Below are 19,319 nucleotides of genomic sequence, written 5' to 3' on the forward strand. Positions count from 1 at the left end.
GACCTTCCTGGGAACCAAAATGCTGCAGGGCAGAAGCGGAACCAAAATGCTTCCTGGGGACGCAGATTCAGGACGGACCTCAGCTTGTGATGTCATCCCCAAGCGGCCACTTCCTGGTTCTTCCGTAGCAGCACTTCTCCTCTCTGATCTTCTCCTCTCCGGAACAGACCTACAGGGTGAAGGAGAGAAGAGCGCAGCGCAGGCACCACAGGGAGACTTTCTTGAAGAGCGCAGCGCAGGCACCACAGGGAGACTTTCAGATAAGTCAGCCGCAGACACCGCCGGGACCGGGACATCGCCAGGATCGCACACCACTGCCGGAACAGCCACAGATGAAGACCAGTCAGCTAAGCAAAATTCCAGCCAGGACACCGTCTCTCCATCTCCCGCATGCCTCCGCAGCTCAGCAACGAAATCCTCCATCAGGTACGCAGACAGGCAGCACCTCCTCCAGACGCTGATGAGATGACAGCCTAACACTGCCCGCTACCGCTACTATATAGCCCTAACCAAGGGGGGCCCTGAAACTGTCCCACCAATGAACTAACTGTTGCTGGGCATCCCAGGCTACCCTGCCCAGCAACACTACCCCATAGGTCACCTAATGACCCAATGATTTACCCCTGCCTTAAACCCCCCAGCAACCAACTATACTTAGCTCACCTAAACACACTTTTAGGCGGGAAATTTTCCCGCCACAAACTAAGTACAAGCTAATGGGATGATTATAATCCCATGCGGATCCCTCTATATAATTTTGGGATCCATACATCTTTGCACAAAAAGGCTGTATTTCAAATGACTGTATTTCAAATGCCAAATTAAAAACCCCTGTATGTATAAAGGGGATCACACACGACCTGATTCAGTGTAGGCCTGAAGTAAATATATCTTTGCACAAAAAGGCTGTATTTCAAATAGCTGTATTTCAAATGCCTAATTCAAACCCCTGTATGTAAGGGGGTATCTCACACGGTCTGAACCTCTGTAGGCCTGAAGTAAATATATCTTTGCACAAAAAGGCTGTATTTCAAATGGCTGTATTTCAAATGCCTAATTCAAACCCCTGTATGTAGAGGTGGTATCTCACAGGGCGTGAACCTCTGTAGGCCTGAATTCAATATTGGTGCACCAAATGGCGGTATTTAAAATCTCTGAATGTAACCCAAATGTATTAAGGGTGTATCAAACAATGACATCTGCATCAAAGGCTGCCAACAAAATTTTTGGAGTCCAAACAACCTTTTGTTTAACAACTGAATTTGACAGCAGTATATAAGCCTGTAATTTCAGACGTGCTGATGCGGCAAGGCCTGAAAATAGTGTTTTTTGTCAAATAAGTGTGTTTTTCAAACCCCAGAAAATGATGGGTGTATTTCTAGCTTAAATTGCACACTGACTAATACAGATGTTGTAGATTGCCCAAAAAGTCTTTTTTTTGCTAACAGAAAATGAATGCTGCATATATTAAACTTGAATTTAACACTTGCAGATCTGGAAAATACTGTTTTTTGGAGAGAAAAAAAGGGTGTTTTTCAAACCCCAGAAAATAATGGGTGTATTTCTAGCTTAAATTGCACACTGACTGATACAGATGTTGTAGATTGCCCAAAAAGTGTTTTTTTGCTAACAGAATATGAATGCTGTATATATTAAACTTGAATTTAACACTTGCAGATCTGGCAAATACTGTTTTTTGAAAGAAAAAAAAAAGTGTGTTTTTCAAACCCCAGAAAATGATGGGTGTATTTCTAGCTTAAATTGCACACTGACTAATCCAGATGTTGTAGTTTGCCCCAAAAAAATGGTGATTTGCAATGTCCCAAAAGCTCACATGCAGTGCTGGTGCACTGAGCATGCATAAAATGGCCGCCGCCGCAACTCACAGTAACTAGTAACTAACAGAATTCTAAAAGTTTGTATTTTTTGGTCAATGAGCTCAGGGCAGGGTAAAACGATAGTGCCCTGCACCCACACAACTATTTGTCTGTAGATCGCTGAGTTAGATTCTCTCCTATGCTCTCCCTGAAATCACAAGTGCAGTAGCATCCTGTCCCTACACTTGTAGCAGCAGAGTGACGTGCAGCGCTACGTGACCCAAGCTTATATAGAGCCTGGGTCACATGCTGCTCTGGCCAATCACAGCCATGCCATTAGTAGGCATGGCTGTGATGGCCTCTTGGGGCAAGTAGTATGACGCTTGTTGATTGGCTGCTGTGCAGCCTTTCAAAAAGCGCCAAGAAAGCGACGAACACTAAACCCGAACCCGAACTTTTACGAAAATGTTCTGGTTCGGGTCCGGGGTCCAAAAATCCTAAAGTTCGGTACGAACCCGAACTTTACAGTTCGGGTTCTCTCAACCCTACCCGTGTCCCATACTGTCTAAAGAGGTGGTGATATCCGCCCTCTACCCTGATCTTGAGGTGATGGTGTTAGAGGCTCAGGGAGTGTCCCTCTGGGAAACTATTTGTGCCACCGGAATTGCGTCACAAGGTGTTGGAGGAACATCATTGTATGGTTCTTATACAGTAGAACATCCTGGGAGTAGGTCCACTGCCAACCTCATATCTCGGAGATTCTGCTGGCCGGGGTGGCGTAAGTGTGTGAAGGACTATGTGTCAGCCTGTACTACCTGTGCACATGCCAAGGTGACACATACTCGACCTTCTGGATCTTTACTATCATTACCCATTCCGTCCAGACCATGTACTCATGTATCCATGGACTTTATCACTGATCTACCTAATTCTTCAGGAAAGACAGTTATTCTGGTGGTAGTTGATCGATTTAGTAAAATGGTACATTTTATTGCATTAACAGACCTACCTAATGCTAAAACCCTTGCACAGGAATTTGTTGACAACATTGTGAAACTCCATGGCATTCCCTCTGACGTGGTCTCGGATCGCAGCACTAAGTTTGTTTCCAGGTTCTGGAAGGCATTCTGTACTTTTCTGGGAATTCAACTGTCCTTTTCTTCTGCTTTTCATCCTCAGTCGAACGGACAGACGGAGCGCACTAATCTGAGTCTGGAGACTTACTTGAGATATTTTGTATCTGAGAACCAGGAGGAGTTGTCTTCTTTTTTGTCTTGGGCAGAGTTTGCCATAAACAATCGTAGTCAGGAGTCCATTGATTAATTGTAGTTTTTTGGGGCCTATGGGTTTCACCCGCAGTTTGGCACATTTTCTGGTTATAATACTTCTGGTATCCCTGAGGAAGAACGTTTTTCGTCATCCTTGTTATCGATATGGCAAAAAATTCAAAATAACTTGAAAAATATGGGCAACAAATATAAATGTGTGGCTGACAGGAAACGTATGAATGGTCCGGACCTAAGTGTGGGTGATTCTGTGTGGCTGTCCATTAAGTTGAAGGTACCTTCCTGGAAGTTGGATCCAAGGTTTATCGGCCCATATAAGATCAAGGCTATTATTAATCCTGTAGCTTTTCTTCTTGAGCTTCCTCAGGACCTGAAAATTCATAATGTGTTCCATAGGTCTTTGTTGAAAATACATGTGGAACCTTTACAGCCATCTTCATTGCCACCCGCTCCGGTCATGGTGGACGGTAATTTGGAATTCGAGATCGCAAAAATAGTTGACTCTAGTTCTCCGTGGATCCCTTCAATAACTTGTCCACTGGAGAGGTTATGGACCAGAGGAGAGGATGTGGGTGCCGGCATCCAATGTTAATGCCAATCATTTAGTATAAGCCTTTCATAGATCTCACTCGGATAAGTTCCTTGTGGATCTTATTGTATCTGTGTTTTGGTCAATGCCACACCTCTTGCTTCAGGTATTGCTTGTTGGTAATTTACCTTCCCCATAAGTAGCTGCTTCTCACTCTTGGAGGTGCGGTTTATAGATTTTCTTCATGTCTTCTTACTAGCTGGTCGGTTGTACTCTGTGGTGCTTCTGGAGTTGCCAGTTTTCTACTTTAAACTAAGTCTTTTCTTTTCCTATTGTATTGTGTTTGTTATATTCCCTGTTGTTTGTATCTGGGCTTAACACAGAGACTTTCACATTCGTCCATCTGGGGAGGAATGGGTTCTCTCTAGTCCTAACCTTATTCCAGGGCATTATAGGGAAATAAGGGCCTAGGTATACTGCATATGAATATTCCTACCTTCAAGGTCTAATTATATTGATAGGCAGTTAGTGCCCGGATTGGGGTTATTTAGGAGGTGCCCTGTTTCTTCCCTAGTTTCCAGGTCCAGTTACTTTTCTTCTTCCCTCCTGTGTTCATTGTGGAGCCCCCCCCCCCGATCGTGACACCCCTGGTGCCTCTCCGATTATCGAGGTCCAGTTCGAGCAAATCACTATGGATCTCATAGTCCTAGTACCGATGTCCGCTAGAGGGCACCAACACATCTTGGTCGTCCGCAACTACTCGGTACCAGGAGGAAGTGCTACTGCGACATACAGTACAGACCAAAAGTTTGGACACACCTTCTCATTCAAAGAGTTTTCTTTATTTTCATGACTATGGAAATTGTAGATTTACACTGAAGGCATCAAAACTATGAATTAACACATGTGGAATTATATACATAACAAACAAGTGTGAAACAACTGAAAATATGTCATTCTAGGTTCTTCAAAGTAGCCACCTTTTGCTTTGATTACTGCTTTGCACACTCTTGGCATTCTCTTGATGAGCTTCAAGAGTTAGTCCCCTGAAATGGTTTTCACTTCACAGGTGTGCCCTGTCAGGTTTAATAAGTGGGATTTCTTGCCTTATAAATGGGGTTGGGACCATCAGTTGCGTTGAGGAGAAGTCAGGTGGATACACAGCTGATAGTCCTACTGAATAGACTGTTAGAATTTGTATTATGGCAAGAAAAAAGCAGCTAAGTAAAGAAAAATGAGTGGCCATCATTACTTTAAGAAATGAAGGTCAGTCAGTCAGCCGAAAAATTGGGAAAACTTTGAAAGAAAGGGCTATTTGACCATGAAGGAGAGTGATGGGATGCTGAGCCAGATGACCTGGCCTCCACAGTCACCGGACCTGAACCCAATCGAGATGGTTTGGGGTGAGCTGGACCGCAGAGTGAAGGCAAAAGGGCCAACAAGTGCTAAGCATCTCTGGGAACTCCTTCAAGACTGTTGGAAGACCATTTCAGGTTACTACCTCTTGAAGCTCATCAAGAGAATGCCAAGAGTGTGCAAAGCAGTAATCAAAGCAAAAGGTGGCTACTTTGAAGAACCTAGAATATGACATATTTTCAGTTGTTTCACACTTGTTTGTTATGTATATAATTCCACATGTGTTAATTCATAGTTTTGATGCCTTCATAGTCATGAAAATAAAGAAAACTCTTTTAATGAGAAGGTGTGTCCAAACTTTTGGTCTGTACTGTACATCAGCCAAACTCATAGCTAAGGCGTTAATGGAGATGTTTTCCCAAGTGGTATTACCTAAAGAGTTTCTGACTGACTAAGGGACCCCTTTTATGTCCAAGGTCATGAGGCAACTCTGTAAGATGCTCCATATAAAACAGCTACGGACGTCCGTGTATCATCCGCAAACAGATGGCCTGTTAAAGAGATTTAATCAAACATTAAAAAACATGTTAAAAAGAGTGGTGTCTAAGGATGGGAAGGACTGGGACCTTCTTCTGCCCTATCTCATGTTTGCAGTGTGGGAGGTGCCCCAGGCCTCTACTGGGTTCTCGCCCTTCAAACTGCTATATGGCAGACACCCTCGCGGTCTGTTGGACATACCTAAAGAAGTGTGGGAAGAATAACCCACACCGCACAAAAGTGTTATTAAGTACATCACTGAGATGCAAGGATGGATGGAGACAGTGTTGCCTCTAGTTAGGGAGCATATGGAGGCAGCGCAGCAAGCCCAGAGTAGGGTCTATAATTGGCAGGCTCAGGTCCGGAACTTTAACCTGGGTTATTGGGTTTTAGTTCTGGTACCAACCATAGACAGTGAGTTCCTAGCTTGGTGGAAGGGGCCCTACGAGGTACTCGAGAAAGTGGCAGAGGTAAATTACAAGGTACACCAGCTGGGGCGGTGAAAGACGGAGCAGATGTACTATGTGAATTTACTAAAACCATGGAAAGATAGGGAGTCCTCTACTAAAGACAGGCCGCGGCCAGGTTTTGTAGGAGAAAAGGTTCATGCTCCTTGGTCTGATGCAACAGAAGCAGTTGCCACAGTAAAATTTGCTGACAGCCTCTCCTCTAAACAGGCTCAGGAACAGGAAGCCAGGGAGTTCATTAGTCGGAACACAGATGTGTTCTCGGACCTCCCTGGATGCACTTCCATAATCCGGCATGACATTGTCACTGAGCCTCAGGCAAAAGTCTGGTTAAAATCATACCGGGTACCCGAGGATCGGCAACAAGCCATCGCGGAGGAAGTGCAGCTAATGCTGCAACTAGACATCATTGAGGAGTCCAAAAGTGAATGGGCCAGTCCGATAGTCTTAATACCCAAGCCGGAAGGGACATTACAGCTCTGTAACGATTTTTGCAAACTAAATAAAATCTCGTTTAGTTCGATGAGTATATCTTGCCCCGGGTAGATGAGCTTATCGAGAGGTTAGGACAAGCCTGATATTTTTCTGTTTTGGACCTCACGAAGGGCTACTGGCAGGTGCCCTTAACAGAGGCTGCCAAAGAGAAAACTGCCTTTGTCACCCTTGAGGGACTGTATCAGTATAAAGTGTTACCCTTTGGTCTGCATGTTGCCCGCGCCACGTCCATGGACATTGTACTTCGACCACATTGTCGGTACGCGTCGGCTTGCCTGGACAATATTGTCATCCACAGTAACGACTGGAAAAGTCATCTACCCAAAGTGCAGGCTGTAGTGGACTCCCTTAGGAAGGCTGGACTGACCGCTAACCCAAAGAAATGTGCAATAGGGTTAGAGGAGACTAAGTACCTGGGGTACTTCATTGGACATGGAGTTATCAAACCCCAAGTGAATAAAATAGAGGCGATTCAGAATTGGCAAGTAAAGTCGTTCCTGGGAATGGTGGGCTGTTATATGAGGTTCGTTCCCCATTTTGACACTTTGGCGGCTTCGTTGGCAGGGCTCTTGAAGGGACGGAAGTCCGTGATGATCCGCTGGAATGACCAGGCGGAAGAGGCTTTTTCCGTGTTGAAGACGGTCCTGTGCGGATCACCGGTTTTGGTGACGCCTGACTCCAAGAGGGAGTTTGTGGTACAGACCGATGCCTCTGAAGTAGAGTATTACTTTCTCAGGAAATCAATGGGGAGGAACATCCCGTTGTTTTCCTGAGCCACAAACTCACCCCAGCCGATACTACGTACAGTATAGTGGAGAGAGAGTGCCTGGCCATCAAATGGGCACTCGAGTCTCTCCGCTATTATCTGTTGGGAAGAAAGTTCTCAGTGGAACACAGGGCAGGCCGCTTACAGGGAAACGTGGATGCCCTGTCCGGGGTATTCTGTCTGGCAAGTCTTCACCCCCTCAGGGTTGAACAAAGGGGGAGGTATGTAGGAAGGCGCAAGGGTCCATCGTTGATGAAGGTATGTGTCACCGAGGTTCCTGGCCTCAGTGAAGTAAGAGTCGGTATTTTCAGGTGTCAGCGGCATCTAATGCAGATTGACACTTTGCTATTTTAGTATGGCTGTATAGCTGATCTGGGACGGCTCTTACTGGGAGTAGCCAAAGTTATGGGTGGGTGACTACTCCCCACATTCCAGGCCGGTTTTTGACTGTGGAGCTCTGTCAGTCTCTGTGTTGGGACCTGGGGACCTGGCAGTTTGGGCCTGGATTAAGGCCTTCTACCTTGTTGGTGTGAAAGCAGGTGGATTCGGCTTTGTCCAAAGACTTCTTCTTTGCCGCATGGCGTAAACGAACACCAGAATCACAAGGTGACTGTTTTTCTTAAAGCAGACTTTTTGTTTTGTCATTTACTTAATATGTGGATAAACACTGAACTGTTTAATTCAAATACTTTGTTATTGCCTCTATACTATGTCTGCTAACCTGCCTACCAGAGCGAATCCCCACAATAAATATATGTATACATATATATATATATATATATATATATATATTAGATAGCTAGATGTGAAATAGATAGATAGATAGATAGATAGATATGAATGCACTCCCTTATCTCACACTTGATAATCATTGATATGCATAATTGATTATTAGAAGACGAGATCACTGTGACCTTCCTCTGCAGTGATACAATAGGTGTAGCAATCTAGCACTAAGCACAACACGCACACTTCATGCTGAATTAACCACGAATGTCACCTTGGGTTGTTTTTTTTTTCTCTTCCTCTTTTTGTATTAGTTGATAGCTAGGCAATTTTCTCTGACAAGCTGGTAATAGGTAGAGAGCTGCAGGAAAGCAGGAGGGGATGAAATGAGGGAGGAAAAAAGGGGGAGAGACTGTGTGCACTGGGTCAAAGAGAACTCAATTAAAATAACACAGACAGTGGCCTTTCATCACCGAAAGTGCTTAGCAGTTGGATCAGCCCCCACTATCGGTCTCACTCTAGAAATGAGATAATAGCAGGTATGAAGCTAAAGCATAAGGTCTGGACAGACACATTTCATGTTATGTAATATATGTGTATACTATTGGGAAATGTGACTCAGGGGCGGACACAGACAGCAGAGGGCCTCTGTGCAAAGAATGTGCCTGCCCCCTCCCCCCCCCCCCCCCCCAAGCCAAATTCGCAACCTAACCTATTCTGTCCTAACATTACTTAGAGCTATACAAAACATACAGGGTAAGGCTACTTTCACACCTGCGACACTACGCTCCGGCCACCTGATCCGGCTGAAAATGCAAGGAATTGGCCGGACACAAACCGCAGCATGCGGCCCCACTGATTCTCTGCATTTTTTCCAGATTGTGGCCGGATCTCTGCCGTACCCCATTAGAGTCAATGGGGCCAGCGGGCATTCTGTCTGCATCCAGCAGTGCCAGATCCAGTGAATTCCAGCAGGCTGTTCTCTGCTGGAACAGCCTGCCAGAATCACTAACGCAGATGTGAAAGTAGCCTAATACAGCACCACATACCTCGTACATCCAGTGACGTCTCCTTTGATGTAGATGTTCTCTGTCCTCATCTCCTCCTTTCAGACCAGACCGCCATGATGATTTTTCAGCCTTATCTTCTCTCTGCAGAGTTTGAAAGACAGACATCTTAGTTTCCTACTTTTCCATCATACTTCCACCTTCTGAACACCCCATCCTGCCACCCCCAATACTGTGCCTGCTGTGCTCTCTATACAGGTTACACACAGATAGTTCCACTTCAATAATTATTGGCACACAGTGTCCTAAAAAATAACTGTGCCCAGGAAACAGTGTCCCTGACACTAATAGTGTAAACATAATGTTCCCCAAAAATAATTGTGCTAAGCTGATATTGTGCCAGGGTGCCCGCTCCCCAATACTGCTCCCCAAAGTCCCACCAATAGAAATAATTATCTACCAGAGAACACGTAGTAGTAATAGTGCCCCTACAGTAATAAAATCAGACTGTGTCCCAAAAGTAATAATGCTCCCATAGTGCTCATACTAGTATTTATGTTCCTCATAGTCCCTCAACTGTAATAAAGCCCACTATAATGCCCCCGGTAGTAATAATTCTCTTTATAATGTGTTACAGTAAAAATAAAAGTGCCCTGTTGTGTGGCAGTATAAAAAAATACCTCCTCTTAGTGCCCCCAGTTGAGACAAGGTCCCCATAGTGCCCTATAATTTGCGCCAGTATAAAATACTCCTATATCATGCCCCAATAGTGCGCCTCTCCTTATCCCCATGGTGCCTGACAATGTGCCAGAATAAAATGCCCCCATAATGTGTGCCAGTATAATTTCCTTATATAATGACCCCAATATATAAGGAACTTCTCCATAGTGCCCCCCCAGTATATAAGATAGGGTCCCCAGTAGATGCCCCCATAATGCTCCCCCTTCTCCATAGTGCCCCCCATGTGTGCTAGTATATAAGATAGGGTCCTCAAAGTGCTCCTCCCCTCCATTGTGCCCCCCATGTCTGCCAGTATATAAGATAGGGCCCCAGAAGATGCCCCATAGTGCTCCTTTCCCCCCTTCTCCATAGTGCCCCCCATGTGTGCCAGTATATGATAGGGTCCCCATAGTACTCCTCCCTCTCTATAGTGCCCCCCATGTGTTCCAGTACATAAGATAGGGCCTCCATACATACAAGGCGTTCCATAACCTGTCCCCTCCCTACATCTCTGAGCTACTTTCCCGATACATCCCCACACGCACTCTCCGATCCTCACAAGACCTCCTTCTCTCCTCTCCTCTTATCGCCTCTTCCCACAATCGACTCCAAGATTTCTCCCGTGCATCCCCCATACTCTGGAACTCGCTACTTCAACATATCAGACTCTCACCTACATTGGAATCCTTTAAAAGAAACCTGAAAACCCACCTCTTCAGACAAGCCTACAACCAGTGACCCTGCTGCCTCTATACCGCCATGACCAACTTAATTCGCACCTACTGTGTCCTTCTCCCATACCATGTAGATTGTAAGCCCTCACGGGCAGGGCCCTCTCTCCTTCTGTACCAGTTTGTATCTTGTCTTGTTTATGATTAGTGCAATTGTCTGTATTATGTATGTATACCTCTTCTCATATGTACAGCGCTATGGAATGAATGGCGCTTTAATAATAAATAATAATAATAATAAAAATATTGCTCCCCCCCTCCATAGTGCCCCCATGTGTGCCAGTATACAAGATAGGGCCCCCCATAGTGCTCTTCCCCCTCCATAGTGCCCCCCATGTCTGCAGTATATAAAACAGTTAATTTGCATATTACAGTATATAAAATAGGCAGGCCCCCCCATATGTCAATTGCTTAGGCCCCCCATATGTCACTTGCTCAGGCCCCCATATCTGTTGACCATTCACGCCCCTATATCAGTAGCTCAGACCCCCCCCCATATGCCAGTTGCCCAGGACCCCCCATATCAGTTACTCAGGAGGAACCCCCCCAATATCAGTTGTTTATTCAGCCCCCCCATTTGTAAGTTGCTCAGGACACCCCCCCATATCAGTTACTCAGGAGAACCCCCCCAATATCAGTTGTTTATTTATTCAGCCCCCCATATCTCAGTTGCCCCCCATATCGATGTGACAGACCCCCAGGGCCCCATCAGACCTCAGATTAGACTAAAATTAAATAATTAAAACTTACTTCTCCTGCTCCGCTGCTCTACGTGTCCTGATGTGAGTGCCTGCCCTGCTGGTTTTCAACAGCCCGCGCTGCACAGTCACATGACCTGACTGCGTACAGAGTCAGGTCATAGTGCGCGCTGTACGCAGTCAGGCCGGTGGGGTAAGTAATTGCTGATCTTTTGCATACTAGTGAGCGCTTTTGGATGTGCTTACTAGTATAATACTAGTGAGTGCTTCAAGAAGCGCTCACTAGTATGAATGGGCCCCTTCACACGTCAGGCCCCTGTGCAGCTGCACCGGCTTATGTCCGCCCCTTGAAATGTGTAGTTCTATATACTGTATGAATCAAGGGATTTATAGATACACCTGTCCTCATCAAACTACCCCCAAATAGGCATGCATGCTGTACACTGCTGAATGTCCACAGTAGGCACATTATAAAGGGGTTGTTTCATGTTGATAACCATTTTCTAAACAACATAGGCCCCTAACAACAACCACCTAGTTTGTAACTAGCTGGGTGGGGGGAGCTATATAGACACTCCTCTATCACTGCTCCTCCCACCCAGCAAGTTACGTAGACACTCGCCTATCACTGCCCCTAACAACGCCCCAGCTAGTTTATAGCACCTCCCACCAGCTAGTTACAGAGACACTCCCCTATCACTGCCCCTAACAATGCCCAGATAGTTTATAGCTCCTCCCACCCAGCTAGTTATGTAGACACTCCCCTATCACTGCCCCTAACAATGACCAGCTAGGTTATAGCTCTTCCCACCCAGCTAGTTACATAAACACTCCCCCATCACTCCTCCTAACAACACCCAGTTCATAGATCTGCCCACCCAGCTAGTTATTAGTGTTGAGCGCGAATATTCGAATAGCGAATTTTTTTAGCAAATATCGGCACTTCGCTAATTCGAGAATATTTCGAATATAGCACTATATTTTTTTCTTTCCCACTTCCCAAAAGTAGTTCTTACCTGTTCTGAGGATTCCTGGCTTCCTGGCTGCTCCAGTCAGTGCCGTTGCCGCTTCTGCCGACTTCCTTGCTCATGGAGCGTCCCCATCACCATGGGAACGCCTCCATACTAGAATGTACTGTCGGATGTGAGAATTACGTTGAAATCACAATGCGATTACTTCAAGTTATACAAACCGAATTCCAAAAAAGTTGGGACACTAAACAAATTGTGAATAAAAACTGAATGCAATGATGTGGAGATGGCAAATGTCAATATTTTATTTGTAATAGAACGTAGATGACAGATCAAACGTTTAATCCGAGTAAATGTATCATTTTAAAGGAAAAATACGTTGATTCAAATTTTCACGGTGTCAACAAATCCCCAAAAAGTTGGGACAAATAGCAATAAGAGGCTGGAAAAAGTTAATTTGAGCATAACGAACAGCTGGAAGACCAATTAACATTAATTAGGTCAATTGGCAACATGATTGGGTATAAAAAGAGCTTCTCAGAGTGGCAGTGTCTCTCAGAAGCCAAGATGGGTAGAGGATCACCAATTCCCACAATGTTGCGCAGAAAGATATTGGAGCAATATCAGAAAGGTGTTACCCAGCAAAAAATTGCAAAGACTTTGCATCTATCATCATCAACTGTGCATAACATCATCCGAAGATTCAGAGAATCTGGAACAATCTCTGTGCGTAAGGGTCAAGGCCGTAAAACCATACTGAATGCCCGTGATCTCCGGGCCCTTAAACGACACTGCACCACAAACAGGAATGCTACTGTAAAGGAAATCACAGAATGGGCTCAGGAATACTTCCAGAAACCATTGTCAGTGAACACAATCCACCGTGCCATCCACCGTTGCCAGCTGAAACTCTACAGTGCAAAGAAGAAGCCATTTCTAAGCAAGATCCACAAGCTCAGGCGTTTTCACTGGGCCAGGGATCATTTTAAATGGAGTGTGGCAAAATGGAAGACTGTTCTGTGGTCAGACGAGTCACGATTCTAAGTTCTTTTTGGAAATCTGGGACGTCATGTCATCCGGACCAAAGAGGACAAGGACAACCCAAGTTGTTATCAACGCTCAGTTCAGAAGCCTGCATCTCTGATGGTATGGGGTTGCATGAGTGCGTGTGGCATGGGCAGCTTGCATGTCTGGAAAGGCACCATCAATGCAGAAAAATATATTCAGGTTCTAGAACAACATATGCTCCCATCCAGACGTCATCTCTTTCAGGGAAGACCCTGAATTTTTCAACAAGATAATGCCAGACCACATTCTGCATCAATCACAACATCATGGCTGCGTAGGAGAAGGATCCGGGTACTGAAATGGCCAGTCTGCAGTCCAGATCTTTCACCTATAGAGAACATTTGGCGCATCATAAAGAGGAAGGTGCAACAAAGAAGGCCCAAGACGATTGAACAGTTAGAGGCCTGTACTAGACAAGAATGGGAGAGCATTCCTATTTCTAAACTTGAGAAACTGGTCTCCTCGGTCCCCAGACGTCTGTTGAGTGTTGTAAGAAGGGGAGATGCCACACAGTGGTGAAAATGGCCTTGTCCCAATTTTTGGGGGATTTGTTGACACCATGAAATTCTGATTCAACATATTTTTCCCTTAAAATGGTACATTTTCTCAGTTTAAACTTTTGTTCCGTGATTTATGTTCTATTCTGAATAAAATATTAGAAGTTGGCACCTCCACATCATTGCATTCAGTTTTAATTCACGATTTGTATAGTGTCCCAACTTTTTTGGAATCCGGTTTGTATTAATCGCATTGCGATTTCAACTTAGCACTGCTATATTTCATATTTGTTAACTTCATTAATTCTAGCAAGCTGACCCATTAGAAACACAGTTTTAAGTTGATATCGCAATGCGATTAATATAACTTGAAGTAATCGCATTGCGATTTGAACTTAGAGCTGTGTTTCTAATGGGTCAGCTTGCTAGAATTAATGGTTTACTATGGTTGGCTTGGTAGAATTAGCGAAGATGACGAATATGACAAATGTATTCGTCATATTCCTCAATACGAAGATAACGAAATATTCTCCATCTTCGTTTTAGCTTCATATTCGTCAACTTCGCTAATTCTAGCAATCAAATAGGAAAGTTGACTATAGAGACAGCTGTGTTTAATTTGCTATGCGATTATATTACTTTGCTTTTTTTTAAATAAATAGAATAATTATAATAATTATCAAGTATTATAATTATTCTATTTATTTAAAAGAAAAGAAAAGTAATATTATTGCATAGCGAATTAAAAACTTAGCTGTCTCTAGTCAACTTTCCTATATGATTGCTAGAATTAGCGAAGTTGATGAATATGGAGCTAAAACGAAGATGGAGAATACATCGTTATCTTCGTTTTGAGGAATATGACGAATACATTTGTCAAATTCGTCATCTTCGCTAATTCTAGATATCAAACCAATAGGAAAGTTGCCTTAAGTTAAAATCGCAATACGCAATTATTTAAATCACATATTAATCGCGATAACTAGAATAATAATGAATATTCGATTTTGACGAATATGAGACGAATATTCTAGTGAATATTCGCGAATTTTGTCGAAATCGAATATGGCACCTCCCGCTAATCAGTACTAGTTATGTAGACACTCCCCTATCACTTCCCCTAAAAAAAGCCCAGCTCAGCTAGTTTATAGCTCCTCTCACCCAGCTAGTTACACATACACTCCCCTATCACTACCCCTAACAACACCCCGCCAGTCTATAGCTCCTCTTACAAGCTAGTTACATAGACACTCCCCTATCACAGCCCCTAACAACACCCAGCTAGTTTATGGCTCCTCCCACCAGCTAGTTATACAGACACTCCCCTATCAATGCCCCGAACAACGCTCAGCTAGTTTATAGCTCCACCCACCCAGCTAGTTAAATAGACACTCCTCTATCACTGCCCCTAACAATGACCAGCTAGGTTATAGCTCCTCCCACTCTGGTAAATACATAAATACTCCCCCATCACTTCCCCTAACAACACCCAGTTTATAGCTCTGCCCACCCAGCTAGTTATGTAGACACTCCCCTATCACTGCCCCTAACAAAGCCCAGCTCAGCTAGTTTATAGCTCCTCCCACCCAGCTAGTTACAAAGACAGTCCCCTATCACTACCCCTAACAACACCCAGCTAGTTTATAGCTCCTCCCACCAGCTAGTTACATAGACACTACCCTATCACTGCCCCTAACAACACCCAGCTAGTTTATAGCTCCTCGAACCTAGCTAGTTAAGTAAAAAATCCCCTATCACCGCCCCTGACAACTCCCTCCTAGTTCATAGCTCCTCCCATCCAGATATTTACATAGACACTCCCCTATCACTGACACGCCATGGACATAACATCACAGGAAATAAGAAGAAGCTACATGGACATGGTCATGTGACCACAGCCCAGAATAAAAGATAGGAGCAAAAAAGGTAAAAGAAATACATTACAACATTACAGCTGCCTTCATACAGGATTATTTTACAGAATGTTGATGCAAAGCGAAGAAAACCTTTAAAGGGTAATGTCCTCCAAATTTTAAAATGTCTGTTATCTTCTACAAACTGCACCACACCTGTCCACAGTTTGTGTCTGGTATTGCAGCTCATTGACCATGCACTTTAATGGAGTTGCAATACCAGGCACAAACTGAGGAAATGTGACTGTTTTTGGAAGAAAACTATTTTTTTTTGTTGTTTTTTTTTTTATCCTGTACAACCCCCTTTTCATTAAGGGCCCTTTTATGAAACAAACTCTCAGAATATATAAAAGGTCAGTTTTGAGCATTTCAAATGTACCTACCATAAATGTATACTATAGAGCCTGTTACATCATATCTTTAGGTTCATGGTTGTTTGATAAAGCAGAAATAATTGAATTCATTATATGAAAAAAAAAAAAGGAAACAAATGTGCAGTTTCTGGAAATATGTCCCTGAAACATTTTAGTCAAAAGGAAAATGATTGCACTTGAGTAGGGTTGAGCGAACCCGTGGAACCATGGTTATAACGGAAAATAATACCATTCTTAAAACAGAATGCTAAATAAAATAATAAAATGTCTACTGAGGGGTTAAAAATAAAAAAATAAACTCACTTCATCCACTTGATCATGTAGCCGGTATCTTCTTTTCTTCAGGACCTGCAAAAGGACCTGCGGTGACGTCACCGTGTTCACCACGTGGTGAGCACGGTGCATCACCGCAGGTCCTTCTATCTTCATTCAGCAGGACCTGTGGTGACGTCAACGCACTCTGTGGTGAGCACGGTGACGTCACAGCGGGTCCTTTTGCAGGTCCTGAAGAAAAGAAGATACCGGCTGCGCGATCAAGTGGATGAGGTGAGTTTTTATTTTTTATTTTTAACCCCTCAGTAGACATTTTATTTAGCATTCTGTTTTAGGAATGCTATTATTTTACGTTATAACCATGTTATAACGGAAAATAATAAAATCACCCGAACACCGAACCCAAATCCAAACTTCAGTGAAAAAGTCTGGGTTCTGGTCCGGTTACCTGAACTCGCAAAGTTCGGTATGAACCCGAACTTTGCAGTTCAGGTTCGCTCAACACTACAATTGGGTAAAAATAAAAAGTTCTGAACTTTCTATATTGTGAGCTTCCATCCAGACAGGGTTATGTCTTAACCCTCATGAATTGCTGGTCCCCTGGAGAGAAAGGCTCGGAGAGAAAAAGATCACTCGTCATTTCAATTTCAAATTTCAGCTTCTTGATGGAGCTGTCTGTCTTGCAGCCATTGTAAGCAGCTGAGAGCCTGAGCAGGAACGGGGTTAAGGATTTTGTATGCATGACAGATTTACAGTATAGAAGTGTCAGGATCACTACAGCAGGTAGAATATTAATAAGAGCTCTGAATAAAACACACGTGTTTATCTTCCTATGCTGACAATGTATAGCTCTACATTTGAATTATGGATAGCTACAGATGCCTTTCAGTGTGTGTGTGTGAGAGTATAATTTCTGTGGTGGAATGGTATAATGTCATTCTTTACCCTTTTGTGACTGCTGTTGGTTGTTTCTTGGGGGGATAGAACAAAGGTATATCAATGGTGTCCTATAATTCCGGAAAAAATAGGTAATAGTTGGGTTGGTGTCCACAGGGTGTTATGATAAGGTCACGATCCAAAAAGCGATAACGGAGGCAGCATGTCCGGTGAAAATCCCTTTATTGAAAACTGCTTACATGCAAAACGTGTTTACAGAAAAGTTGCTACGTTTCGGCTATAGCATAGCCTTTATCAAGCACAATGTGATCCCCAAATGACCCTGCTTAAAAAGTGCAAGCCACACCTCCCCAAACGGACGTGGCCAATCACATGATTGCTTAATACATTAATTATCCACAATATATCCAAGTGTGTGTATGCATAATCACTTAACATATACAAAGATATCCTCCCATGTGAAGAGTGAATCGCTAAGGAACACATACCTCCGTGATGCACGCTTACATCGCGTCCCACTGCATCTAGTGCGCATGTCCGGGGAGGCGGAGTCGTGCACTCACGTGCCTGGCGCTGATCACATGATCGCAGACAAACCCGTCCATGCGATCATCGGTGCCTCCGAGCCGCCGAGCCGCCTCCAACTCCTAGATGAATTGCAGTTGTTTCATCAACATCTTAACAGGATGGTCTAGAGTTTACCATGACGGTCTCTCCGGTTGAATTGCAATTTTTAGATGTGATGGTATACATTAAGGATGGGGCAATCGCGACGGATATCTATCACAAGCCAACTGATAGGAACAACTTGCTGAAATTTGACAGTAACTATCCTCATCGGATGGTGGTCACTCCCCTGGAGCCAACTCCTGAGGGTGAGACGGGTGGTATCTAGTGATGAACAGTTTGGCACAAGAGTTGATGAGATGGAGAGGAAATTCCTTGATAGGGGTTACCCTCATAAATTGGTGGAGAAAATGAAACAAAAGGTGGTGGCCGTTGACCGTGAGTCCACGCTCCAAGGCAAAAATAAGAGCAGGGATCAGAAACGTATTCCCTTTGTTTCCACTTATGGTGCCCTCAGTGAGGAGATTGCACGCATTATGCGTAAGGAGTGGCATATCCTACAGAAAGGGTTGCCTGCAATAGGTGAGTTTGAGCACTTCCCCGTGATGGCGTATAAAAGAGGCGCCAATTTACAAGACAAGTTGGTGAGGACATAAATAAGGGATTCCCGAGGGGATGAACAAAGGTATCTGGCGCCAAGGAGGTTGGGAAGTTATCCCTGCCTTGGCTGCTGCAACTGTGGGAATATGGTGAAAGGAGATACCTTTGCCCATCCCTATAGTGGTAAATCCTATAAAATAAAATAATTTTATACATGTAGATCTTGTGACGTGGTTTATATGATCACATGCCCTTGTGGCCTCATCTACATAGGTGAGACCACGATGGAGGCCCGTGAGCGGATTAACTCCCATAAGAGCAACATTAGAAGGGCACAAGTGGATAAACCTATAGCTAAGCATTTTGTCGAGTGGAGACACTCGGTCAATTAGCTACGGTTCCGGATCATTGACTCAGTCGGTAAAATGAGACATGGCGGTGATAGGGACCGAATCCTATGTAGGAAGGAACTGAAGTGGATTTTTGAACTGAAGGCACTCCAACCATTTGGGATGAATATTGAATTTAATGTGGGGAATATATAGGTTGTCAATGGGACGATATGATGAATCTGTACTCAGTATGGTGATTTTTACCTGTTTTTAACTCTAGGGTTTTATTCACTTATGTCACTATGTTCTGCACATTGAACACTGCTCCGTGATGCACAAAGTGGAGGAACTTGCCCCCCTCCAGAACTGGGGATTGATATATAATAGCTGGGCTTCAAGAGTATTATGGGGATGTCTGCTGTCAGCGGTTCTGGGCGGGTGGTCTGCTAAGTGTCCCTGGTAACAGAGCGCAGTCTGGGGGAGGAGTTGGAGGCAGCTCGGCGGCACCGATGATCGCATGGACGGGTTTGTCTGCGATCATGTGATCAGCGCCGGGCATGTGAATGTACGACTCCGCCTCCCCGGACATGCGCACTGGATGCAGGGGGACGCGATGTAAGCGTGCATCACGGATGTATCTGTTCCTTAGCGATTCACTCTTCACATGGGAGGATATCTTTGTATATGTTAAG

The sequence above is a fragment of the Bufo bufo genome, chromosome 4, assembly GCF_905171765.1.
Source record: "Bufo bufo chromosome 4, aBufBuf1.1, whole genome shotgun sequence".
In the NCBI taxonomy this organism is placed as follows: domain Eukaryota; kingdom Metazoa; phylum Chordata; class Amphibia; order Anura; family Bufonidae; genus Bufo; species Bufo bufo.